Raw genomic sequence first — 27,489 nt, forward strand, 5'->3', positions numbered from 1 at the left:
CATTATTAAATCATCAGATTTTAATATGCATAACCAATAGTCTTGGTTACAATTCAGCACAACACTTGGAAAGCAAATTTACAAAATATGCAAAAATGCCTATTACCACATAGTGATGACAGCAGAATAGCCTTAACTGTTTATTAAAATTTTACCCAATATTCCCCACACACAAACTTAAATATGAAACAGTATGATCAATAGTTTTTCACTCCAGATTTCTTTGCTAATGTGAGAAAATATAAGCAGTTCAAGAGTAAGGCCAATGATACGCCATCTCTATAGCATATGTTATATATGATAAAATGTGTTAGATTCTTTTAGAAAGATATAGTGGAATCTTAGTGTTGTGCCCAGATCGCGAAGTCCCCAAAGACCACCAAGGAGCCGATTCCGATGTAAACACACGAGGGTCGTTTATTCAAGCTCGAGCAGGGGCACTCAACCGTCACCGACACAGCGGATCAGGATTGAGAGCCCTGAATTTCAAATCAGCAGGGTTTTTATTGTGGCTACAGCAAGGTTTGGGGATTTTCCATTTAGCAGTTACATGATTGGTTGATATTTAGCAAGCATGGGGTGTACATCGGGGGGATTGAGGGGTGGCTACATGTAGATTTTATGGGAAAAAGGAACAATCAGCACATTGACAGAATGTTCTATAGATAATGGGCCCGGGAGCGTCTGTTTTCTGGGCAGACAGAGGATTGAGTTAGGAGCTGTGTCTTTTTTTTTATCTGTTGTCCCACAGCAAGGACATTTTATCATTATTTTATGGGCACAAAGGAGACTAGGGGAATAGTTGACTTCAGTGAAGTGGAATTTATGACAAGGCCACTTTACTGTCTTATTCCAAGATGAAGTCAAACTTTAAAATGGAGTTAGTTAGGTCTCACATTAGTTCCACTAAATTTGCATACAATTTAAAACAAAATAGTAATAGTGGGACAGTGGGACTGGAAATGCTTTATTCATAAAGAAAAATTCTGTATCATATTATGTTTAATAAATCTACATAATATATTTTATAAACTTCCAAGGGGAAAGATAAACTTCTGAAATAGCAATAAGAACAACCAGTTTAGAGGATACACACACACAAACACTGCAACAAAAACCGGAGTACTCACTCATTTTCATCTGCTGTCATCTATTTCATACCGTCACATCCACAGCAATGTGAAATATTATTTTCATAATTTGGTCTGCAGTTTCTGCTGAAGTGAGTGTTTCACTGAGTAGAGAAAGTAAGGAAAATGAATAAAAATATTCAGAAAATGCACCACCAGTAAAGTTTTCTATCTCTAGTTTTCTTTTACATGTTTCTAAAATGATAGTGAGGTGGGTTTTTGGGGGGTTTTTTTCTTTTCTGGTACCAGGACTCAAACTCAGGATTTGCCTGGCAGGTGCGGCACCACTGAGCTAAATCCCTGGGCCCGTGAGGTGGTTTTTTTTTAGTACAATATTAAATTCAACATGAAAATTTATCTTAAAACTATGAAAATTTAATCATTTTTGTCTTTTTTCAAACTTACATGCTTTTATTTTTAAGTTGTAACACTAAATAACTCAAGTAGGTTCTTATAAGCAAGATGTTTGTGTTAATATAAGAATTCTGGACTCCTTGTGATGAATCATCCTAGTAGTGCCATCAGGAGGGAACCTAACGGCTGTGGGTGGAGTTGAGTGGCACAGTGCTTTCTCAGCAGGCACAAGGCCCTGGGTTCAATCCCTAGCATTGTGTGTACATGCAAACAGAGAGTAATCTAAGGCATATTTCTTTTGCTCTGTGTATCTTCATCTCTAAACATTTCACATAAAAGCAAGTAAAGTATTTCTTCTATCTGAATAGTTTTTTTCCTACCAAACTCATAGTTTTTTCTATGGAATTTGCTGTAAATATATAGTAAGAAGTGTAAATATATAGTATTCCACTAGGTAACAAAAATTCTTGTGGGTTTTAGAAAATGGTCTCTTGTATTCATTCATGATTCATTAAGTGGAGGGAGACATACTTTAAAGTGCTGTCAGAGCAAAAGGTCAGAATAAAATGTTCAATCGTTCTTCATTTTTTCTGATGTATGGCATGAAGTTTTAGTAGCCATGTCATATCACAACAAACTTTCATTTGCATTTGTATTTGATTGCTTTGCATCTGTGAGCTGTTAAGATAAATTACTGCACAAAACTTTTTCATTTAGATTGGTTTGGAATACATACATCCCAGGTCATTTAATCAGGATATAATCCTGCATGGTCCATTCTCTACAAGGTGTGCTTGCTCTTTAAATAAATAGCATTTTGGGTTTGAACTTGAGTCTTTTTGTTGAGCAACATCCCCAGCATGCTTCCTCTCTTTTCTCTTTCCTTTTCGTTTTTCCTTTCCTTTCCTTTTCTTTCTAAGATAGGTCTCACAAAATTGCTAAATTGCTCAGGTTGGGCTGGAACTTCTGATCCTCCTGCCTCTGCCTTCTACAGTACTGGGATTTCAGGTGTGGACCACCACACCCAGTAGGAAATGCATATGTATCCTAGCTATGCCTTAATATTTTTGAGGAAAGGGGCCTATTTTTAAAAATGTATATTTTACTACTTATTAATTTTATAAAATGTTAAGTTTCAATGTGATATTTTCATACATGCCTATAACATAGTTAAAAGTAATTATTTTTCATGATTGGTGAAAATTTGCTTATTATTAGTTTAAGAAATTCCAGTCTAATGTCTACTTGGTTGCTATAACATATTAAAAAGTTATACCGATCTTCTTGAGCCACATAATTTCAGGTGTTCTTGTCATTGTCTGGTCAGCTAATGAGGCAACCAAAGAATCAAAGAGGGAACACATTTCCTGTCCCCACCCTGAGTTCTAGGCAGAAGAGACTTAGTGCCAGTATTCATGGACATCTTGGTCCCAGAGCATTTCTCCTTTCAATTTGTTTACTTTTTAAACTTTATGTTTTAATAGCATCCTGTAACGTGGCAGCCATCTAAAGAGGGGGACAGATTAATTGGACGTGTTATTCTTAACAAAAGAACAACCATGCCCAAAGAATCTGGTGCATTGTTGGGTCTAAAAGTAAGTACACTTTTAAAAAAGTCTCTTTTTTCTTTAGTACTGAGTGTTGAACCCAGGGTCTTGTAAATGAGAAACAAGCACTCTGCCTCTCAGCTTATATCTCCAGCCCTAAAGTATTCTTCTCTTATAGTACCTGCATCATTCAATAAAGTTTCAGACAGTGATTTTTACATATCTTCCTCTTTCCTCCAAAATAAAATTCCTGTAGTGAATGTAGCTTGTTATATATGTACTATTTTTATCTGAATATTTTAAATGTTTTATTGATATAGCATACAGATGTATTTGAAAAATCAAAAGTATAGGAAAACTAAAGCATGCTTCTCTGATATAAAATTTAAGGATGATGTTTACATTAAAGGCATTTTAATGGAATGTAGTAAAGTTAGATAATGTAGACCTCTATTACATTTTAAGCAACAACATAAAACATAGAGATTTTTTTTCTATTACAAAAATATTCATAGTAATACGAAAAGAATAGGTGCATTTAACCCACATGGTTTTGATCTGAGTTACTTAAAAATATTCAAAAACGTTGCTTTAGATCTGTTATTTACCAAGAGATTGTATTACAGTTCTGTGATAATATGGCCTTTTCAAAACCATTAGCCCTTAATCCAAATAAAAAAATGTTCAAACTGGCCATTTAACTTAGTTGTAGAGTACTTGCCTATCATGCACAATGTCCTGGGTTCAATCCCCAGCAAATTCCTCCTTTCAATTCATGTACTCAATAGTATCTTATTGATTAATACAATTAATTTCTCTTGCCATAAAATAATTCTGATCATTTCCATGACTGGTTATGTTCCTAATAACTGTGGATCAAGCTTAACCTTTGCTAATATCTCCTCTGCTTTTAATTACAAATATTTGAGCTCCTGCATTGGGAAAATTGACACTCCATGTTTAATACAGAAGTACCACTTTTTTAGTATTTGGAAATGTGTGTTGCTCTGTAACCCTAACCTGACATCATATATATCTCAATGTACCATAATTTCAGCACAGCACTTTTATAAAATCTATTTTGGTAATTACTCTCTTTTCATTTTTCTTAAAATCATTAACAAATTTTTTAAAATGTAAAGAAACAAAAACATTAAATGTACACTCTATTCTATTTGACAATGTATAAATTATATTGAGAGATAACAGCTTATCTACAAATAGAGTATAACAAGAGCCGGGGATTTAGCTCAGTGGTTCCAGTGCCTGCCTCACAAGCTCAAGGTCCCGAGTTCAATCCCCAGTACAAAAAAAAACATAGAGTATAACTGTTGTGCCCAGATTGCGAAGTCCCAAAGACCACCAGGAGGCCGTTTCCGATGTAAACACACGAGGGTCGTTTATTCAAGCTTAAGCAGGGACTCTCAATTGTCACCGACACAGCGGATCTAGATTGAGAGCCCCGAGTTCCAAATTAGCAGGGTTTTTATTGAGATTACAGCAAGCTTCAGTCATTAGCAGCCATATGATTGGTTAACATTTAGCAAGTATGAAGTGTAGAATTTTGATTGGCTAGGCTCATTGGGGGTTGAAGGGGATTACGTATAGGTTTTTACAAGAAAAATGGGGACAAAGGTTAGTGGTCTACTGTCACGTACTGATGGTCAGCAGACATCTTGACTAATGGTCATGACCACCTTGTGTGGATAGTCAGCACGTTAACAGATTGTCCTATAGATAGTGGGCCCAGGACACTTGTTTCTAGGGCAAACAGATGGCTGAGTAATGAGCTTAGGAATCTTGAGTTACAGAGCATGTCTTTTGTCCCAGATTAAGCACATTTAATCATTAATTTGAAAGAACAAAGGAGACTGCTCCATTTTGGACAAAATGGAGTCATTCTGGTCTCACAATAACAAAAGGAAAATGTGATTTAAGAAGTGATCTCAGGTCCAGAGCTCTTCGGTTCTTCCAAATTTGTAGATCAGAGTGCTAAAAAAATAAGAGCATTTTGAAAAAACACAGCTAATCCTGGATAAACATCAGTATTCTGGGTAACATATGCCCCCAAAAGAATCCGCATGGAAGCAATAAGTGACCTGAACATCAGCATGAAACCAATGAAGAGCCAAACTGGACCACCTGTTCTTCCTAGACAGCCGCTTTCATAGCTGATACCTCTCACCTGCATGTTGGACACAGCATTTATCATGAAGAAAGCCAATGTGGAGAACATACCACAGGTGTGAAAATTATGGTTCAACTGTTCCAGCTTAGGATAGCCCACTGCTGTGTCAATCATTATCCACCAACCTGTAAAAAACAATATGCCTGCTACCATGGGAGCCACAGCATTTCTTCTCTCACTCCAGTCAATACATTCACATTCTGACCATCAGAAATTATCTAGGAAGCCTGCCACTCTTATTCCTTAAACATGGATTTTTCATTAAATACTGTATCCCGGTTTCCTCTGATGCCCATGCCAACCCCTGGCGTGGCAGGCAGGAGGAGGCTACACTATAACCTGGCTGGCATCCTCCAGCCCTACCTCAGGCCCCCGAGGACTGTTTATTCTTGTTTGTTTTATAAATGGCATGCAGTGCTAATGTACTATTTTATAAATAGCACATTATTTATATAGTATATCCATAAATATGCTTCTGTATATTTGCATAAATATAAATTTCACAAGTAGTGTATTAGTTAACATAGTATAAACTAGGCTGTGAACATTGTAGACAGAATAATGGCTTCCCAAAGATGTCCCACTTCCTGGATCCTGAGAACATAAGCTCTCACCTGGCAGGAAAATTTGCAGGTGTGATTACATTAAGGATCTTCAAAGGGGGAGCTTATCCTGGGAGATTAGTGAGCCCAGTGTAATCACAGGTTCTTAAAAGTAAATGAGGCAGAACAGAGGGGACAAAGACAGCGATCAGAAGCTTCTATTTAGCTGTTCTCTGTAAGGATGAAGGAGGGAGGTCAAAGTGAAGGTCAGGTCGCCTCCACAAGAAAAAGGATAGGAAATGGCTTCTGGCATCTCTAAAAGAAAGGAGACCAACTGATACTTTACGGCCAGCGAGACCCATTTTGGACTTCTGACTTGCAGAGCTGCAAGATATTAAATATATGTTGTTTTAAGCCACTAAGTTTATCAAGGCAGTAAGTAGAGCTCTGATACAATAATAAACAGCCCCCAAGTCTCAGTGGCTTTCAAGAACCAGAGTTGACTTCTTGCTCATATCCTCTGCTCTGTCTTCATTCCACCTCCCAGGCTAGAGAGGCTGCTCTTGCAGGAGGACATGGGGCTGGGGCAGATGGAAAGGAACAAGGGGAGAGCCACACCCTAGGCTCTTAATGCGCCTGCTCAGATTCACCACATTCACCCGAATTCCAGAAAGCAGCTGTTCTAGCAGGGGCAGGGGTGAGGGTGGGGGTGGGGTGGAGCCAGTGTCTGAGATGTGGTTGGAGAGATGAAGAGCAGATGTGCCGGGTACTTATTCACTCAATAAATACGAGGAATGTGCTTATGTTGCAGAATTCCAAGAGACAGGAGAGACCAATGGGAATTAGGGAGGCTTTCACGTTTAAGGTATATACCAGCTCAACAGATGCCTGTCCAAAGGAAGAGCACTGAACAAAGAAAAGTTTCTGCTTTTATACCTTTTGTCGAAGGGGCTGGTTTTTCTAGTGACGTAGCCAGTGAGTACTGGAACAGGACAAGGGCAGACAGTTTTGTAACTTTGCCTTGAAAGAAGACAGTGTCTTATGAATCATATGAGAAGAGTGTCATAAACTTTGTTTACAGGACATACTTGTCAATTTTATCTGTACCAGAACAAGGAGTTACAGATATGGGGGCAGGGGTGATGAAGTGGGAATTGCCCAAAGGCTGAGAAGGACTTGTTTTTCTTTAAGTCCTGCTTTACTTACATATTAGGGCTGGGGGCTTGAGGATGGACAAGGCTGACCTAGTGGGAAAGATCACACAAGATGTATGTGAACAATGAAGATGACTGAAAACTGGTACACACTACAGGTAGAGAGTTTGTACTTTATTCACAAATTTTTATATATTTTTCTTTTAGAGATGGGGATCTTGCTATATTGCTCAGGCTGGCCCAGAACTCTTAGGCTCAAATGATCCTCCTGCTTCAGTTTCCTGATTGACTGGGGCTACCTGCACCACTGTGCCTGGCTTAATAGTCCTTTCCCCCTCAGTACTAGTATCAAATCCAGGGGGCTCTACCACTAAGCTACACCCCAGCCCTTTTTATTTCTGAGACAAGGTCTCATTAAATTGTGCAAGCAGGACTTGAACTTGTGATCCTGTTGCCTTGATCGAAAAGGCTGGGACTACAGGTGTGTGCCACCTATTGTAGGGGCAGATTAGAGGAACATGAACAAAGCACAGATGACTAACATTGTAAAATCATCACATGCTCATCTGTGGCTGACAACTGTAATGCTTCTCTGTGGCTGATGATTGTAAGAGATCATCACATGTTTATCGTGTACCATGTGCTTGAATAAAATGTACCCTACTGTATCCTTTATGAAAGTGTTACATTTACTGTATGCTAACCTTGTCCCCTTCCCAGAAAGAAAGGCTAAAACCCTGATTGGCTTACCCCACACCAATCAACAAAACAGTTTGCCTCTGTAAGTATGGGCACATCTCATCCTCACCCGGCATCCCGAGTGGGATACCCCTATCTTGCAGTACCATGCTGCTGTTAAAATAGCTTTTCTTCTGCTTCCTCTACATTCACCACACTTTATATAAACTTTTGCTTCACACTGTATTAGTCTTGACTACCCCATTTCTTGCTAAGAGCCCCACTTCATTTTTCACCAGAGTGGAGACAAGGACCTGAAGAGAGGTGGAGGGTCAATATGGGGGACTCCTAGCCCGCTTCCCAGAGACACCCTCCTGGATGCAACGCTATTTTCATTTGGTTTTGTTTCTGGTTTTTTTCCCCTCCCACTTCCCCTTCCCCTTCGCCCCTTTTCTTCCTATTTCGCATTATCTATTATACCTTTTAGTCCTTATTTACACTTTCAGTTTCTCACACTACAGAAACTATTCGGTATTTACACATGTCTGCCCTATTTATTTCACTTAAGAGTATTGCCTCAATGTGCATACATTTAGCAATGTTTTTGGTTTTTTGAGACAAGGTCTTACTCTGTAGTTCAGGCTAGCCTCGAACTCTCAGAAATCTTTCTGCCTCAGCCTCCTGAGTGCTGGTATCATAGGTATGCACTACCACCTATCTTTAAAAGAGCCCTCCACGCTGGTCACAGTGGTGCCCACTATGAGTGAGTTCCAGGCCAGCCTGAACTGCATAGCAAGGACCTGTCTCAAAATAAAGCAAAACAAATTCCTCCAGCTCTAGAGAGACCCAATTGTGCAAGGAAGCTAGCAGACTCTTTAGGGGTCACTTACGATAGTCCAGGCAGTGGATGTGGCCTTGGCTCAGGAAGGAAGCAGTGAGGAGGAGAGGAAGGCACGGATTAAGGAGACTTTTTTTTTTGGTACCGGGGATCAAACTCAGGACCTTGCACTTTCGAGGCAGGCGGTGGAACCACTGAGCTAAACCCCCGGCCCAAGGAGACTTTTAAAATACAGGGCCTCACACATGCTAGCAAAGCACTCAATCACTGAACTATATCCCCAGCCCTTTATTTTACCTTATTTTGAGACAGAGTCTTGCTGTTGCCCAGGCTGCCCTTGAACTTGCAGTCCTCCTGCCTCACCCTCCCAAGTAGCTGGGATTATAGTGTGAGCCACCTTGCTGGCAAGGGAGATAGATCTCTTTGAGCTTCCTAACACTCATCGAAGGGATTATCCCCCAGCAGGGAGAATGAAGCAGTGTAACCGAATCTCATCCCAAGGCTGTCTGACCATGTGACTCTATTTACATGAAGTTCAAAAACAGGAAAACTAACCTGTGATGACAGAGGCTAGGATAGTGATTAACCTTGCTGCGGTGGGGATGGGCAGAGCCGGGGAGGGCTGCACAACAAGGCGGCTGGACCTGTACTGCACAGCATGCTCATCAGGCTGAGCTATGTGGCTCTGGTCTTCTCCCTTCCCTGTCTGGCTGCTGTGCTGCAGTGAAAGTGTAGGGGCTGAGGATGTGAGCACTTGCTGGGCAGGCATGCAGACCCTGCATTCCATCCCCACATTGCAATAAACAAGTAAGTTGGGCCGGGGATTTAGCTCAGTGGTTTCACCGCCTCCTATGCAAGCACAAAGACCCGAGTTTGATCCCCGGTACAAAAAAAAATAAAAAATAAAAATAAAGAATAAACAAGTAAGTCCATGTCCGGGTTGGGTCTGTGTAGCTCAGTGGTGAAGCACTTACCTAGCAGGCATGAGGCCCTAATGTTTTTTGGTTTTTTAAGGTGACTTAAAAAACAATGACTTCAAGTTTTTTGTTGCTCTTTTCTTCCCCTGGGGGTGGAACCCAAGTCCTTATGCATGCTAAGCAAGTGCTCTACCAGTAAATTGTACTTCTAGTCCTTGTTTCTTTTTTCCTTTTTAGAATTTTTTTTTTTTTTTTTTTTTTTGGCTGGGTGTGGTGGCACAAGCCTGTAATCCCAGCACTTGGGAGGCTGAGGCCAGCCTGGGCTACACAGCGAGCTCAAGGATAGATAGCCTGAACTACAGAGCAAGACCCCGTCTCAAAAAAATATTTATGGGCCGGGGATTTAACTCAGTGGTTCCACCGCCTGCCTCAAAAGCACAAGGTCTGGAGTTCGCTCCCCGGTACCAAAAGAAAAAAACAAAAGGAACTTTGGTAAGTAGATAGGGAAAACTGAGCAAGGAGCAAGTTCATGGGGGCAGATAATGAGTTGGAACTGCCTGTACAATCCAGGCAGAGATGTCAAAGGGATGGCTGGGGCTGCACGTGAGAAGCTGGGGAAGTCATTGGGGCTGGGAGGAACGCAGAGCCTCTATTCCTCTAGAACAGTAGAACAGATAGTTCAGAGAGCAGCTCACAGAACAGGCCTGGACGGTCGGTTGGCTGCCTTCTGCGCACGCGCACCTAGGGCTCTGCCGCCCCCCCCCCCCCGCCCCGGCCTCACATAGGCCACAGGCCAGGGCAGCTGGAGAGGCCCAAGCCTCTGGGCTCCTGTCCTACACTGGCCTGCTTTTGCGTCCCTTTCCCCACTCTGGCTTTTATCTATTCTAAGGTTTTTGGTTTTTGTTTACCTCAGGAACAAAATGTGTCCAGGGATAGGAGAATTCCTCTTTGAAACATTTCTGACAATAGTTTTTTTTTTTTAATTTGATAAATTCCACATCATCATGATTAAAAACTTGCTCTGAACCAGCCATGGTAGATCATGGCTGTAATCCCAGCACTCTGGGAGGCTGAGGCAGGAGGATCTCAAGTCAAGCCAAGCTTGGGCAACTTAGTGACTTAGTGAGATCCTAACTCAATCAATCAATCAATCAATAAATGAGCTGGGGATGTAGCTCAGAAAGAAAGCCCTGGGTTCAATCATAGTAGTACAAAAACACAAAAAACCTTGCTCTTTAAAGATAATGTTGAGAGAATAAAAAGCTAAGCTGCAGCTTGGGAGAAATACTTGCAAATCATATATCCAACAAAGGACTTGTGTTCAGAATACATAAAGAACTCTGAAACAAAACAGGAAGAAAAAAAAATCCAGTGAACAAAGAAGCAAAAGTTTTGAACAGATGGTTCACCCAAGAAGCTATGTGGATGGAGAGTGTGTTAGTGGCCTAGGGCCACCGTAGCAGAGGACCCCAAAGTGGGTGGCTTAAAACAACAGAGACTTATCTCTCAGAGTTTTGGAGGATAGAAGTCTAGAACCCAGGGCCACATGCTCTCTCTGTGCTTGGCATGAGTTGTGTAACTCCAGTTTCCACCTCCTTTGTCACATGGGTGTCTGCCCGTGTTCTGGTGTCTTTGCCTTGGCTCTCTGTGTCTATTTCCGGGTCTCCTCACCTCTTAGGACATCAGTCAGACTGAATCAGGACCCACCCTAATTAAGATGAATAGGATCTTATTTTCACTTGATTACTTCTGCAAAGACTCTTTTCCAAATAGCATCACTTTCACATGTAACAGGATAAGGATCTCAGCGTGTCTTTTGGGGAACACTAACCCACAACAGAAAACAAGAACAGGAAAAGAGGTTCAGCACCATAAGCCACTAGAGAAATATAAGGGGCTCTATGGCTATAACAATGACCTTTTTCTTTTTGGTGGTGGTGGTGGTACTGGGGGCTGAGCCCTACATTCTCAACCCTTTTTTATTTTTATTTTTATTTTGAGACAGAGTCTTGCCAAGTCTTAGCTAAGTTGCCCAGGCTGAGTTCAAACTTGGAATCCCCCTGCCTCTGTCTCCTGGAGTCCTGGGATCGCAGATGTGCACCACCATGCCAGGCTAGTATTGTTCCACTGATACATGGGAAAACTTAGATGGACTTTAAGGGTGTTGTGTTGAGTGAAAAGGCCAGTCTCAGAGGTCATATACTGAGGTTCACTTATTCTTGAAATGACAAAATTACAGAGACACAATAGATCAGTGAGGGACAGGGCAGGGTCAGGACAAGGTGCTATGAAGGGACAGCATGGGGGAGTTTCTTTGATGAAGTGTTCTGTGTCCTGATTGAGATGGGGGTAACATGAATCTGTGGGATAACAAAAGTTGTGGAACTGGATACCAAAAAACAGAGCAAAACAAAGAAGGGCATATGCAAAAACTGACGAAATCAGCATAAGGTCTGTAGTTTGGATGTACCAACATCAACTTCCTGGTTGTAATTGTGCTACGGTTATGTAACATGCTAACTTTGGAGGACGCTGGAGGAAGGGGCACAGATGTTTTCTACACTTGCTAAGCAACATCTGTGAGTCGTGTGTGTGTGTGTGTGTGTGTGTGTGTCTGCGCCACTGAGCTAAATCCCCAGCCACTTATTTTTTTATTTTGAGACAAGTTCTTGCTAAATTCCCCAGGCTGGGTTCAAACTTCCAAGCCTCCTGCCTCAGCCTCCCAAAGTGCTAGGATTAGAGTCATGTGCCACCATGCCTGGTTCCAAGTTCTTTTTAGACAGGGACAGATCTCCCTGACTGGCTCTGCAAGCAGTGGGCCTGCAATCAGCCCACCCTCCCAGGGGGAAGGCAGCTTGCCACTCACAGGCTTCTTCACTGTGTGCTCATCTCTAGCTGTGTTAATGGTGGGTGAGAGAGAGGCTGAGCACGCTAGAGTGGTGGTTCACACAGCTTTACTCAACGCGTTCTCCATGTCAAGGCTTCGTCCAGAAACTGCCTTGGACCAGCCTGCTGGGCCCCAGACTCCCTTAGCTTATGCCACCTGTGGGGCCCAGACCAGGAGCCAGGTGAAAACCTGGCTCTCCATTTACTGGCTGTGTGGCTACTACTAAGTTGCTTAACCTCTCTGAGTTTTATTTTAGCATTGCCTTTTGGGGGGGAGGGTACTGGGGATTGATCCCAGAGCCTTACACATGTCAAATAAGCACTCTACCACGGAGCTATATCCTTTTCCTTTACTTTTAAAAAAATTTATTTATTTATTTATTTACTTGTTTTTGTTTCAGAGTCTCACTAAGTTCCCAAAATTGGCCTTGAACTTGATATCCTCCTGCCTCAGCCTTGTAAGTAGCTGAGATTACAGGTGTGTGCCACCACACCCTGCAAATAAGGTTGTTTCCCACTTCACGGGGCTGCTCTGAGGAGCACACGGGCTGCCTCAATTCCCTCCTCTTTGGTGAGCACCAGGGTTTTAGGCTGCGGTGCCTGCTGGGTTTAGTGATTCCTTGCTGGGCAGACAGCAAACACTCAAGGGAAACCACACATGCCACAGACAGGAAGAACGCAACTGCCGAGATCCAGTAGGGAGGGGCTCTCCCTGCCTGGGGTCTCAGGGAGCATGGGAGGTGGGCAGAGGGACACCTTGAAACTTAGAGGTACCAGGCAGGTCCAGGGGTTCCAAGACACAAGGGCACCGAGAACTCAAAGAAGAGGAGACCCACCGACTGAGAGCCAAAGAGACTCAGAGAGCAGAAAGGCCAAAAAGCTCTGAGGGACTCAGAAAAATGGAAAGATTCAGAGAGGCCCTGAGAGGCCAAGAAATTCAGAGATATTCACAGAGACCCAGAGACTCCATTCTGGCAAGACACATCGTGAATTAAAATTTATTCATCTAGGCCAGGTGTGGTTATGCATGTCTGTAATCCCAGCACTCAGGAGGCTGAGGCAGGAGCACTGCTGTGAGTTCGAGACCAGCCTGGGCAACATAGTGAGTTTCAGGCCAGCCTGAACTAAATAGCAAGACCCTGTCTCTAAAAATCAAAACCAAAACCAATATATTCACCTAGTTGGCCATGGTGATGCTCATCTGTAATCTCAGCACTCTAGAGGCCAAGGCAGGATCATTTCGAGTTCAAGGCCAGCCTGGGCTACAAAGTGAGACCCTGTCTCCAAAAGAAAAAAAAAGCTGGGGATACAGCTTAGTACCACAAAAAAATAAATAAAATGAAATTGACTCATCAAACCCAGACCTCCAGACTTTATTTCTGGGCTAACCTCATGGGGCTGCTTTTGCCTCCTGCCTATCTTTCAGGGTTCCAGGCCCTGGGATCCACTGTTTACTCTTACAGGAGAGGAAACTGGCAGAGATTTTACCCTGGGAGCCCAACCTCCTGTGTAGGTGGTGACTGGATTACCAGGTAGAAGTGAGAGGTGAGAGCTAAGCCCTGCCTCTGAGGTGGAGAAGCTGTGGGTGGGGCCACCCAAGGCTAGATACAGCTGCTGGCTGGCCCTGGGAGGTGTGCAGTAGGTAAGGTAACTCCTGAGTGACGCTGAGGTTTTTGGAGGGAAGAGGCTGGGCTGCTTGTAGGCACCTAGCCGCTTGTGAGCACCTTGTACTGAGTCCGCGTTGGCATCTCCAGGAGAAAGAGGGAGGGCTTAAGAAAGCAGCTTGAAATGTTTGAGGCTCCACTTCCTGTTTGTTTTGTTTTGTTTTGAAGACAAGGTCTCCATGGGCCAGGGATTTACCTCAGTGGTTCTGCCACCTGCCTCTCAAGCTCAAGGTCCAGAGTTCAATCCCTAGTACCAAAATAACAAAAAGAACCCACAATTTCAGACAAGGTCTCCCTATGTAGCACAGGCTGGCTTCGAACTCAGTGATCCTCCTGCCTCATCCTCCTGAGTGCTGGGATTATAGGTGTGCACCACCACACCTGGATAAATCTAAATTTTTTGGATTTGATGTCATGCTTTTCTCTGAGCCTCAGTTCCCCTCTGTATAGGGATCAGTGGCCTTTTTTTTTAAAATAAATTTTATTTTATCCCATTCTTCCCCTCTCCTCCCTATATACAAAAACCTTGTTTCCATTTTTTCCTTCTTTTTTTGCTTTCAGTGGTCTTTCTAACTCTGTTTTGTGCTGGGAGTGTTGAGAGTTGCAGCCAATGGAACAGTTAAACCCTCTGGCTTTTGTCATCAATAGGAGCCACCTTCCCTGGCTGTGAGGCCTCACTGCTTCTGGTGCAGAATGGGTCCGGGTTACACCTACAGGGTGAGCCAAGGCCCTGTACTCCAGGCCTGTGGCTCAGCTCTAGGCCCTTGGAATCCTCAGTGATGTTGCTGCAGCTGGTGTTACTCTCTGGGCCGGCCTGGGGTGCCTGGTGGAGGGGTGGGGTGTGTCAGCCCCAGGAGCTCTTCACTTTGTTGCTGGCCTCTCCATTGCTCAGGCATCCCAGGGGAGCCCTGTTCTGAGGGCCTCAGTCTCTGCACCCAGCCCTCAACCTTCCTGACCTTGGGTCCAGACAGACTCAGCACCCCTTTGACTTGTGGGGCCAAGCCACAGTTGCTAAGGGGGAGGCTGCTATCCCCTCAGGTCACTCAGCTCTGTCTTGCCCCCTGCAAGATGAGTGATGCTTAGGACTCTGCCACTGTCCCTGTGGCTATCACCCAGGTGAAGTGTGAGGCCCAAGTGGCACTATCCTCTCCAGGACCAGGAGCTCCAGGCCTGGCTCAACCTCCTGGGCGAGTTTACTTGGGGGCTGCCACACAAAGGGGCTGTGGGGCCAAGTGCACAAAAGTTGTGAAAGGTGGGACCTTGCCCTGTCTGTCCTGGCCTTGGAGACCTCTGCCCTCCCCTCTCAGGTGACCCACGCTTGGCAGATGGGAGAGCTTGTGTCAGAATGTGGGTTGAGTGGTGACATGAGCTCTAGTGCTTTTTTTGGGGGGGGGGTAGGTATCAGGGATGGAATTCAGGACCTTGTGCTTGCGAGGCAGGCACAGTGCCACTGAGCTAAATCCCTGGCCCTGGGCTCTGGTGCTTTTGATGCCACTTGTATCCATGGGGAATGACTGAGTCCTGGCTTTCTCTTCTCCCAGAGGACAGTTTTCTCCAGGAATTTCTCTTCAAAGACCCCTGCTTCCAGATTTTGGATAAGGTAAGGGGAGGAAGCTGTGGGGTAGAGGTTGGGTCATGGCAGAGGATGTGGAGGAACGCAAGTGTGAAATTTTCCCATGGGCCCTGGGGCAAGATCGGTGCTCCCAGGCAGGGCAGTTCATGCACCAGAGGGATGCGCTGTGCTCACAGAGGAGCTTCCGGGCTGTCGTGAGCCACCAGTGCTGTGAGGTGAGACTAGGCTGGCATCTGGCCCTATTCACGTCTATCCTGGCTTGTCCCAGCACCACACTTAATGTCATGCCACGATTGTGTTATCCAAGTGCCCTTACCTGACCTCTGAGTGTTGCTAGGCTCACTGCCAAAATTGCTTCTCAGTGGTCAGAAACCTCTGGGGTGAAGACTTCCTCGGTGTCGCCCCCACCACTCCCAGATGCAGCTGGAGCTAGGCACCTACAACCTCTGCAGTGAGTAGGGGACGGAGCTGGGGGCTGAGTTGGGAGCCGGGGATGACAGGATGAGAGGAGGGCCAGGTGGGCCTGAGGTCCAGCTCTGCCGCCTCCTAGATGGGTGAGCCTGGCCATTTCCCCCGTCTTCCTCAAGCCTCCACCATGTCCTCAGCACTGACGTCCACAGACCGAAGAGCTGCCTGCCTGCTTGCCTGGTCCAAGGCTGTATTGGGTAGGCTTCAGGCTGGCAGCACTGCCCCCAACCTGTGACATGTTTCCACTCTTGTCTTGACTCCCTAATAAATGTGACCACAGGACACCCATTGCCTAGGTCCTGGCTTGGCTTCTTGATCTAGGGTCATGGGGGAATGGGGATGGGGGAGGTCTCAGGGTTAGGATCTGTGGGCACAAGCTCTGTACCAGCTCTGCCTGTCCCTTCCCATTGGTGGTCAATGGCTGTCACCCTAAGCCTCAGTTTCCCCACTGTAACATCTGTCTCTTGTGGATGATGAGATCTACAGTGGAGGGAGAGAAAGAGCTGAGGGATATGCAGCCCTTAGAAGAGGCTCAGAACCTACTGGAAAAAACTCAGATGAAAAACAGCTCTATAGCCAGTCTGGAAATGCCTTCAGGCCAGGACGATTTAGGAATCAGCCTGGGTCCCTTCCCTGTGCTGGGAGCAAAAATAATGTAGTGATTATTATAATTTTTTTTTTGAGACTGGGTCTCACTATGTAGCCCAGGCTAGCCTCAAACTCACAGCAGTCCTCCCACCTCAGCCTCCCAAATGCTGGGATTACAGGCATGCACCACCATGCCTGGCTAATGTAGTGATTATTATAATATAGCTTCCTCCTTTCTCTCTCGCAAAAAGATAGAACTCAAAAGAGTAGTGTGTGGCTCAGTGGTAGAGCATGTGCTTAGCAATGAGGCCCTGCATCTCATCCCCAGAACCATGTACGTGTGCATGCCCACACATATGCACACAAACACACGCACACACGCGCGCACACACACACACACACACACACACACACACTTAAATTTCTTATTAATGGAGAAGGGAAGGCAGCCCAGAGAAGATAGCCTGGATATCGATGGAAAGACAGTCTAGAGTGTTTTTAAGACTTGGTCTTTGGAGCCAAATGACAGGAGCAATGCTACATAATTTTAGGGGAAAATCATTTGATTAGGCCCAGAAAATAATTATTCTGGTCTTAATTCACTAAAAGGACCCCCTAGTAATTTTCATAATCTTATGGGAGACACACTACAATAAATACTGTCTCAATATGTTATTATAAATTGATTACACTGGTTATTGTTGAAGTTTAAATTCTAAATATGTTATTATAAAATGTTTATATTGGTTAAGTTCTAAAAATGTTATTGTGATATGTCTACATTGGTCATTTTCAAAAGATTAATTTCTGTGGCATAAACAAAAGAGTGCTATTAGAAAGATGCTTTTGGTACCAAACTACATTGAAGAACATAAGCTTTTATATAACTGTGATACTTATTACTGCTCCTTTTCTGGTGTACAAAATGTATTCATGCCCTCTAATTGCATGGGTCTTTCAACATATTGTTTATGGTAATAACCTTTTGATTCAGATATTTGCCTTTCTCTTACGCTCCAGCCACCTATGATAATAAGCACATTTGTAGGCTGATTTATTTTCCTTAGATGACGTCCTATAAAAAGATAGCTACTTAGGGATTCAACCACAAGAACAACCATGATTGGCAATAATAACAGTCTTTTAACTGTATTTTTATTCCAAAATGTTTAATATCCAGGTAAAATTATAATAGTTGAGTTCACTACTCCTCTTACAACACTAATGTTGCTAATGCTATTGATCTTCTCTTTCCGGTGTTCAACAACCAAAGTTTAGAGACCGGAACTAAAAAGGTATCTGGGCTAAGAAGGCAGCCAATATTTTGGCCCTGGCCCTCCAAGGTCAACAACTACAACAAAAAGATCCAGAACATGAGGGAACCTTCACCAAGATCCTGCATTTTTGGTGAGTCACCCAACCTCCTGAGCAGGGAGGTTGCTGACCACCAAAACAGTGAAGATCCAACAAAAAGTGTGCCAAAGGAATGTCACCTGGAGGAAAAAATCTCCCGTGCTTTCGCAGAAAGCAACATGGTCAAGCAAGGCCGTGACATATCCTGATGGTTGACACTGACAGAGGAGCTAAGAGGCTCTATGCATGGTTCCCAGACAGTGCCTGCAGAGACTTAATTGACCTTGTTAGATAGCAAGAGGTTAATTTTATTTAATATAGGTCTCACCGTAACTTGGTCTTAAACACCCAGTAGAAAAGTATAACAAGATAATATTTATTTGAGTTCAACTAAAGTTTTAAGTTTTTTAGCCAACATTAAAAAAAATTTATTACACTTTTAATCCTTTTACAGCCCCAATTAAGAGAAATTATGCTTATTATAGACAGCTAAGCCAGTCAAACACACTATAGATCCTCACAATACATAGGGACAAGCCGTTGTTGGGTGTGCTTGCTTTTCCTAAAAACACCCTTACATAAAACAAAAAGAAAGGGAGATATGTCGGGAGCAATGCTACATAATTTTAGGGGAAAATCAATGATTAGGCCTAGTTCTCCTGCCAGCAGGCCAGCTACGGCATTTTGAGACATAATTCCATCTTGGCCCCCGGTCACAACTGAGACCTCAATGATCCAGTGATGCTGTGATGCTCCAGGACAAAATTACACCAGCTGAAGACATCCTGGGAGGAACAAAATCTTCATCTACTCAGTTCCTCATTGTTCTTGGATCAGTACATCTTGTTTACGCAGGATGTACTGAACTCTCTGCAAGTCATGTTACATTTGTTTCTCCTGATGTACTGAATAAAAGGTGCGGTGGGGGGGGGGGGGCTTTCGTCTTTGCTGCCCAGAGCACCACTGATCAGACCCAAAGCTCAGCTTCTTCTCAAAGTCTCATTTTTTACCTTTCCTGTATAATAAGTTAATTTGCCTTGTGCTGCTGTGGCTTGCAGGAGACCAGGACTTATCGCAGAGGTTCTAGTAATGTCCGCTTTCCCTGTTCCCTACAGCCAAAGAGTTTAAATTCAAATTCCAAGTCCCAGCATGTTTAATCTCCCCATGCCTCTGTTGCTTCTTCTGTATTAACTACAGTGGGAGTTGTGGGATTTGCAAAATTGTGGGATTTGCCTTGGATGGGCTGAGATCACAAGGTGCAACAGAGGGAAGTGCTGCCTTGGAGAGAGAGGAGGAGGGGTGAAGGGAAGGCTGGCCCTGGAGGTGGGGGAGGCTGGAGGGGCCCAGTGATGGCCCTGCAGGTCCTGAGTGGCTCCCGAGGGCCAGAGGTGAGAACACCTGGAGACAGGACAGAAGCCAGACAAGGACTAAAAAGTATTTCATTTTCAAACGGGAGATATATTCACATGCACATTTGGGGCCAAGAGTCTCCCTCCTATCTCGGCTCCCAGCCACCTGCTTCCCTGATCTGGAGCAATGAAAGTAATGGTTTCCTGTGTCCTTCCAGAAAAAGAATCTAAATACACGATCAAATGTGATAGAATTGTACACCATTTGATTGATACACGAAAGATAGTTGCTAAGTCCTGAGGCTGCAGTCTCTACAGGTTGCCCACCCCACCCTCTCACTGACCTGCTATGATTGATGTCCACGATTGCAACTGTCCCATGGTTACAGTGCTATCTGACCTCTGTCCCTGGTTCTTTTTTTGTTTGTTTCATGAGTCAGGGTCTCACTAGGCAGTTCAGGCTGTCCTTGAACTTGATATCTAGCCCAGGCTGGCCTTGCACTCATGGCGATCCTCTTGCCTCAGCCTCCTGAGTGCTGGGACTACAGGAGTGCAACACTACCACAGGCCTGTCCCTGGTTCTTTTTTTTTTTTTGGTACCAGGGATTAAACTTGGGACCTTGAGCTTTCCAGGCAGTCGGGGGAACCACTGAGCTAAATCCCTGGCCCATGTCCCTGGTTCTTGATGCATAGTTCCTAAAACTGATGAAATTTTCTGAGTGATAGATTTTTTTTTTTGAGACAGAGTCTCACTATGTAGCCCAGACTGGCTTCAAATTCTTGGGATCCTCCTGCCTCAGACTCCTGAGTATTGGGATTACAGATGTGGGCCACCCTACCAGGCAGAAGTATCTTTTGTCATGGAAGCCTCTGAATTATTCAAATGGAGAGTTTATGCTAATACAGTGATGGGTAGGGGCCGGTCATCAGAAAGACCTGTCTAGAGGGTGGGAAGTCAGGGTGGGGGAGGCCCAAGATTGGCTCTGAACAGTCTTGAACACATAGATCTGCTGGGAAGGGACCTCTGTACACCCCAACCCCAATCCTTGCTCTGAAATTCTTCAATCTGGCTGTGCCAGCCCTAGTAAATAAAGCCCTGGGTTCTGCAAGCCTTCAGATGCTTTTTTAAATTAGTTTTTTTTTTTCCCCCGGTACCAGGAACTGATCTCAGGACCTTGCACTTGCTAGGCAGGCCCAGCACTGCTGAGCTACATCCCTGGCCCTCTTTCTAGTGCACTGTTAAAGAGGTGAGAGGTGGGAGCCCCATTTGGCTGGCATCTGAAGCAGGGGCAGCTATGTAGAATAGAGTCACCCTGTGGGATCAGTGCTAACTTCAAGAGTTAGTAGTATAGCTGGGTATGGTGGCATATACCTGTAATCTCAGCACTTGGGAGGCTGAGGCAGGAGGATCACCGTGAGTTCAAGGCCAGCCTGGGCTGCATATCAAGTTCAAGGACAGCATAAACTACGTAGCAACACCCTGTTTCAAAAAAAAAAAAATGATGGAATGGAATCTTTACTTTATTTTTCTTTGCAGAGGTGTGGACTGAACCAAGCACTGTGCATGTGTCATGCAGAACTCTTATCTTAGAGCTACCACTGTGCCTAGAGTGGACTTGTTGAATACTCATTTGACGCTGGAAAACTGAAATGGAAAATGCATTATGTGAAGTATCAGAAAAGACCCCACACCAAATGTGCATCTATTTCTTACCCTTTTTAAAATTAAACTCAAATGATAGAAGTCCATGCATTCTGTTGTGTACCTATCAACATATTTTAAAGATGGTTTCTTAGTCACACATCCCTTTTTACAGCTGTATTGTATTCCTCTTTATGGATATACAATAACATAGTCCCTTATTGATGAACATTTAAGTTGTTCAGTGTAAAAGCAGGCTAAAGTCCTACAGTGAGTGGCTTTACACACATGTTAAAATGTAAGGAGTTATCTGTAGAATGGTTTCTTAAAATTGCTCAGCCAAGGGCTAAGCCAAAATTCATTTTGATGATTTTTGGGATAAGTATCCCTCTACCTACTCACCACCACTCCAACAGTGCACGAGAAAAGCCTAATTTCCAGAACACTCACCAACCAGAAAAGTATTTCATTTTTAAAATCTCTGCCAGACTGAGAAGTGGGAAATGGTCTCTTGGGGAAGTTTTAATTTGTATTTTTCTTTTGAGTGAACTCAAGCACCTTTTCATATTTAAGAGCCATTTCTCTTTTCTGTGAATGGCCCCTTTCTCCACTGATTGTGGCTTCTGACACCAATTAGAGTCCCTGAAGATATAAATTACAGGGCTGGGGATGTAGCTCAGTGGTAGAGTAGTGGCATACACGAGGTCCTGGATTCAACCCCCAGCACCAAAAAATAAAAGACATAAATTGTAAATGTTTTCTTCAGTTAATCATTCTGACCTTGCTGTATAGATTGACAGTGTCATAAAAATAAAAATTTTTTTTTCCGGTACTGAGGATCAAACTCAGGACCTTGCACTTGCGAGGCAGGTATGGTGCCACTGAACTAAATCCCTGGCCCATAAAAATAAAATTTTATGGCTTCTGAGTTTTGTATCATAGTTTAAAAACCATTCTTTCTTCACTTAGATGATTACATCTTGTTCATTAATTCGTTTATTTTGGAAGCTTTGTTTCTTTGGTGGTGCTAGAGAGAAAACCCAGGGCCTCGCACACACTTGGCAAATGCTCTACCACTGAGCTATACACCCCTCAGCCCTTTTTAAACATTTAAATCTTGAGTTCATCTGGAATTTCTTCTTCTACGATACAAATTATGAATCCAATTTTACTTTTCCTAGATTGTCCCCTTTTCTTAACGTCTTGAGATGTGGTTTTGAAATGGGGCTGGCCTTGAATGTCTAGGCTCAAGGGGTAATCCTGCCTCAGCCTCCTGAGTATCTGGGGACTGCAGACTGGCAAAGCCCATCCAACCTCCAATGCTGCTTGACAAAGTTCCAGCTGAGGGAAAAGAAGGGTGGAACACATCGTACCCTCATGTTTTATTTTTTTCATGCCATAATGTTTAAAATTGTTACTCTGGTCACAGGAATCATTGTGTTTGTGACTAACAACATATTCTCCATGAGGCAAATTGGCAATGATGTATTGAAATCTGATCTGGCTCAAAAGTCCCAAATTCCTGTTTCTCTTAGTTCTATTGCCACACCTACTTCTAAAGAAACCTCTCCTGAAACGCCCTCTGTTTTCCCGCTACTATAACTCCTTTCTTCTATTGATGACTTTCTTTTTACTAAAGGGGTCTTATAAAGAGACTGAAAGGACAGATTTTAGATGTAAGAAACAGTGGGAAATGGGAAATAGAAAGAAAGTTAAGACAGATAAATACACTAAGGAGGCAAGTTACTCAGTTTTTCTCAAAGTACTGTAAACATCTCCTGCTCATGGACCATGAACCCAAATAACACTTAAGTAAGATGAATAGAGGTATAGAAAAATAGAGAGCTAATAGCAAACTATATTAACCATTGTGCAGTTTCTCAAGGGCCAGCTGACGACCACAAGTTTGACATTTAATTAATTAAATCTTGCTTGTACCCCCGCTGATATAGAGATTTTGATTAAGTTACCTTCTGTTCTGCTTAGGTGTGGGTAAATAAGGGGACAATTGTAATTTTTAAAATGTATTCATGATGTTCAATGAAATGAATCAGCTTGGAAAAAATATACCCTGTTTAGCAAAAAATAACCTTTACTTCAATAGAAATTGCTAAGGCAACCTAAAATGTAAACATGTTCTGCCCAATGCCTCCAAGCTATTGCTTAAAGATATAAAAATAAATCAGACCCTGAGACTTCTCAGAGGGAACCTGAACATTGCTTGTGAAGGTTCTTTTCTCACTCTCCGGCCCGGGTCCTCTCCCCTTCCTACCCTGCATTGACTGCAGCTGGTCTGCGGCAGCAGACCCAGGCCACTGTGCCAAGATTTAATCTCTTTGATTGACTCATCTTTTTTCAATAAATTTGAAATGGTTTTATCATCTCCTACATTCCCATAGGCATTTGAATCCATTTCTGTGTTTCTCTTTCATTGATCTAAGCTATGTAGTCCCATCTGGCCTTGAACACAAATCTTCCTGCCTCAGCCTGCCTAGTACTGGGATTACAGGTATGCGATACCACACTCAGTTTATGTTTCATACCTTATGAATCTCCACTCATTACTTCTTGTTATTCTTGGCTATTTTTGCCTTAGTTTTCCTGATGAGCTTTAAGTCAGCTTTTCTAGTGCCTTACTTCTCCTGCAAGGGGGGAAAAAAAACCCCACATAATTTTTAATTGTGATAAATTTATAGATTTAAGGAGAACTGACATCTTTATTTTGTTTTTGTTTTGGTACCAGGGATCGAACTCGGGACCTTGTGCTTTCGAGGCAGGCAGCGGAACCACTGAGCTAAATCCCTGGCCCCAGAACTGACATCTTTAAAAGCATTATTTTTAACTTTTTTGTTTTTTGGTACTGGGGATCGAACTCGAGTCCTTGCGCTTGCGAGGCAGGCGGCAGAACCACTGAGCTAAATCCCTGGCCCAAAGCATTATTTTTGTTTGTGTGTTTGTCTTCACAACACTGGGGACTGAACTCAGGGGCTCACACATGCTAGGCAAGCGCTCTGCCACTGAGCTACACTCCCAGCCCTTTAAAATCTTTTTAAAACTTTTGAGACACAGTCTTGCTAAATTGCCAAGAAGCAACTTGCAGTTGTGCGTCAGCCTCCTGAGGGTCTGAGATTACAGGTATGTGCCTTCATGCCTGGCTCACAGCATCTTTGTATCCAAAAGGTTTGTCCCCTGGCTTCTACTTCTTCTGGAGAGCAGCAATGGCCAGTGACCCAGTAGAGCTCTGTGCTTAGCCCCAGGCCTGTTGTGCACCCCCAGGAATCTCCAGGTGGATGGAGGAGCCCCAAAAATACTGCTACCAGAACCTGTTTTCTGTTACTATAACTGAATACCAGACTGGATAATTTATGAAGTACAGAATTTCTGTGGCTTCAGAGCACGGTGCTGGCACTAGTGAGGCCCTTCTTGCATCACAGGATGGTGGAGGGCGCCACACGGCAGGTGCGCACTCAGGTCTCTTCCTGTCATAGTCATTGATGTCATTGTGGGGGCACATCCTTATGACCTCAGCTAACCCCATCACCTCCCAAAAGCCCCACCTCCAAACACCATTAACACAGGAATTTGGTGATTAAGTTTCTAACACATGAAATTTGGGGGACAAATTTAAACCATAGTGCACCCCTCCTAAAATCTGATCCACCCTTCTCACTAATCTACCCATGTGCTCACACCAGATCAAGGTCTAGAGTTGTCTCTGATCCTTTTCTGTCTCCTATGAGCCATATCTGATCAGTGTTGCTTTTATTGGGTTTTTTTTGGGGGGGGGGTGCCAGGGATCGAACTCAGGACCTTGCACTTTTGAGGCAGGTGCAGAGCCCCTGAGCTAAATTCCCGGCCCCTGCTTTTATTGCTTTTAACTTCTTTGTTGAGGTATAAATGACATACAATAAACGATGCATATTCACTTTGACATACATATATACTCATGAAACCATTACTATCATCAAAAGGTAGAAAATACATACATCACCCCAAAAGTCTCTTCAAGCCCCTTGGTCATCTCACCCATCCTTTCCCACCCTCCAGTCCCCAGCCAACCACTTAATCTGCTTTCTGCTAATGGATTAGTATGAATCTGCTAGAATCATCATATAAACTGAGAGTATATAGTCTTCTCTTGCTTACACTCAGTAGTATTTTGAGATTTATCTGTTGCTCCTGTTTGTTGCTGAATAGTATTCCATTGGAGGTATACACCAAAAATATTTGGTTTATCTCTCACCTATCAAATATTTGTTGCTTCTAGTTTTGGGCTATTGCAATTAAAGTAAACTGCTATGTACAAGTCTTTAAATGCTTTCATTTCTCTTTGGTAAAGCTTAGGAGTAGAATGGTTGGGTCATACCCAAGTTGTGGTATTATGATATGTAGTGTTTGGTTTTCATCTGTGGTTCTGGCTCATAACTCTCTCCCTAAAGCAGACCATAGAATCTAGAATTCCTCCTCCCCAAAGTAGGTCCTATATTCTAATCTTCCCTTGCCTTTCTATCTGGGAGCTGGCCATAATTTCCCAGCCTGTCTTATCTAACAGATGCTAAGACCCACTTCAGAAGAGCCCGGCCCCCCATGCAGGAGGGAGGAAGGGTACAGAGACCGAAGTATCGGAGACAGGCAGGGCTGGGTCTCCCCACAGCAATAGATCAGACCCTTTTTGTCCAATCACGGTTTACACTTTTGCCTGCGCTTCAATCATACTGACATAACAGTGTCCAGAAACACTTGAAAAGTGGGTCTGGAGAGCTTCCGGGTAGCTGAATGCATAGAGGGTCCTGAAGAGGGGTGGATGCTCTCGGCACCAGGCCCCACACCCGGCCCTGTGCATCTCTTCATCTGTACCTTTTGTAATTCCTGGTAAAATGTCTCCCTGAGTTCCATGAGCTTCTTTAAAAAATTAACCCAAGGTAGGGGTTAGGGAAACCCGATTTGTAGCCAGTGGGTCAGAATCACACGTCACTCTCAGAGTGTAGGATTGGCAACTGAGGGCAGGGGCAGTCTTGGGGACAGTCTTCAACCTGAGGGCTCATGCTACCTCCAACAGACAGAATGAAGACGAGGGGACACTCAGCTGGTGTCCACCGCACAGCTGGCTGCAGGGGAAATCTTGGCACACATGGGTTCAGAACCCATCTGGATTGTGAACGCACAGGAGGAGAAAGTGAGTCTGAGTTTGCTTTTTCTGCTCATAGGTGTAAGTTTAAGTGGGTTTTTTTTGAGTGTTCTTTTGTTTTGTTTTGTTTTTTAAGATTGTACCTGGGTGTGGTGAACTGGAAGCAGGATCTTCTCAAGTTCAAGGCCACCGTGAGCTGCACAGGGAAAATCTGCCCCCCATAAACAAACAAACAAAAGAACCATTTTTTGTTTGTTTTTTGAAATAGTGTCTCACTATGTAGTTTAGGCTTGCCTTGAACTCACTATGTAGCCTAGGCTGGCCTCGAATTTGTGGCAATCCTCCTGCCTCGGCCTCCTGAATGCCCAGCTATTAGATTTGCAGAAAAATTGCTGAGAAAGAACAGACTTGCTTTCTATTCCTTCTCTCTGGCACAATGTTTCCTATCATGAACATCTTGCTTTAGTGTGACATATCCACTACAACTGAAACAATACTGATAAAATATTATTAAATGAAGTCCATAGTTAACATTAAGTTTCATTCTTAGTGTTGTCCAGTCTATGAGTTTGGACAAGAGGATGTCAGGTATATCCCATTACAGTGTCACAGAGTAGTTTCACAGACATGCAAATGCCCTGTGTCCCACCTATTCATCCTTCTCTTTCCCCTTTGACCCCCTGGTCAAAGTTTTGCCTCTTCCAGAATGTGATGTCAAAGGGTTGGAATCATTCAGTGTGTTGCTTTTCCAAACTGGCTTCTTTTCATTAGTGTTATAATTTGGATCTAGAATGTTCCCCAAAGGCCAGCTGATGGGCTTTTGGGGAGTAACTGGATTGTGAGGTCTCTAACTTTATCCACAGAGAGATCACATAATTGGACTTTATTGGGAAGTGATGGAAATAGGAGGTAGGGCCTAGGTGAAGGGAGTGAGTCACAGGGTATGTGTGACCTTGGGAACTGTATCTGGTCCCTAGCCCCTTCCTCTCTGATTCTTTCTTTCTCTCTTTGCTTCCTGGCTGCTATAAGGTGAGCAACTTTCCTCCATCATGGTCTTCTGCAATGAGGTTTCTACCTCGGGCGGAGCCAACCATGGGCTGAAACCATAAGCCAAAATAAACCTTTCTTTCTGTCAGTTGTTCTGTTATTTGGTCACAACAACAAAAAGCTGACTAGGGCCAGGGATTTAGCTCAGTGGTTCCACTGCCTGCCTTGCAAGCACAAAGTCCCGAGTTCGATCCCCAGTACCAAAAAAAAAAAAGCTGACTAACACAATTTATAAGATTCACTAAAGGGGCCGGGGATTTAGCTCAGTGGTTTCACCACCTGCTGCGCAAGTACATGGACTGGAATTCGATCCCTGGTTCCAAAAAAAAAAAAATGCACTTAAGCAGGGTGGGGCGTGGCTACCATGTCTTTCTGTAGTTTAATAACTCATTTCTTTTCATACTGAATTTAAAGAAATGGTGGGATCCACTGATGTGTTCACT

At 43.7% G+C, this 27,489-nt stretch overlaps 2 pseudogenes across 2 annotated transcripts in view; one reads left to right on the forward strand and one right to left on the reverse strand.

Moving 5' to 3' along the window:
- LOC110350676 (transmembrane protein 50B pseudogene) overlaps positions 1 to 10,104 on the reverse strand; it is a 36,010-nt pseudogene extending 25,906 nt beyond the window's left edge. The window contains exon 1 of the transcript XR_015448851.1: positions 1,131 to 10,104. The product of XR_015448851.1 is annotated as a transmembrane protein 50B pseudogene (transcript). The remainder of the gene's footprint in view (positions 1 to 1,130) is intronic.
- The window catches only part of LOC101716161 (regulating synaptic membrane exocytosis protein 1-like), an 88,066-nt pseudogene extending 67,093 nt beyond the window's left edge, over positions 1 to 20,973 (forward strand). The window contains exons 15-19 of the transcript XR_015448880.1: positions 2,969 to 3,079; positions 11,354 to 11,460; positions 12,636 to 12,692; positions 13,661 to 13,779; positions 15,440 to 20,973. The product of XR_015448880.1 is annotated as a regulating synaptic membrane exocytosis protein 1-like (transcript). The remainder of the gene's footprint in view (positions 1 to 2,968; positions 3,080 to 11,353; positions 11,461 to 12,635; positions 12,693 to 13,660; positions 13,780 to 15,439) is intronic.
- Positions 20,974 to 27,489: the final 6,516 nt, after the last annotated feature.

The sequence above is a fragment of the Heterocephalus glaber genome, unplaced genomic scaffold (assembly GCF_053883595.1).
Source record: "Heterocephalus glaber isolate CG9 unplaced genomic scaffold, H.glaber_assembly_v1.0 deba00000594, whole genome shotgun sequence".
Lineage (NCBI taxonomy): Eukaryota > Metazoa > Chordata > Mammalia > Rodentia > Bathyergidae > Heterocephalus > Heterocephalus glaber.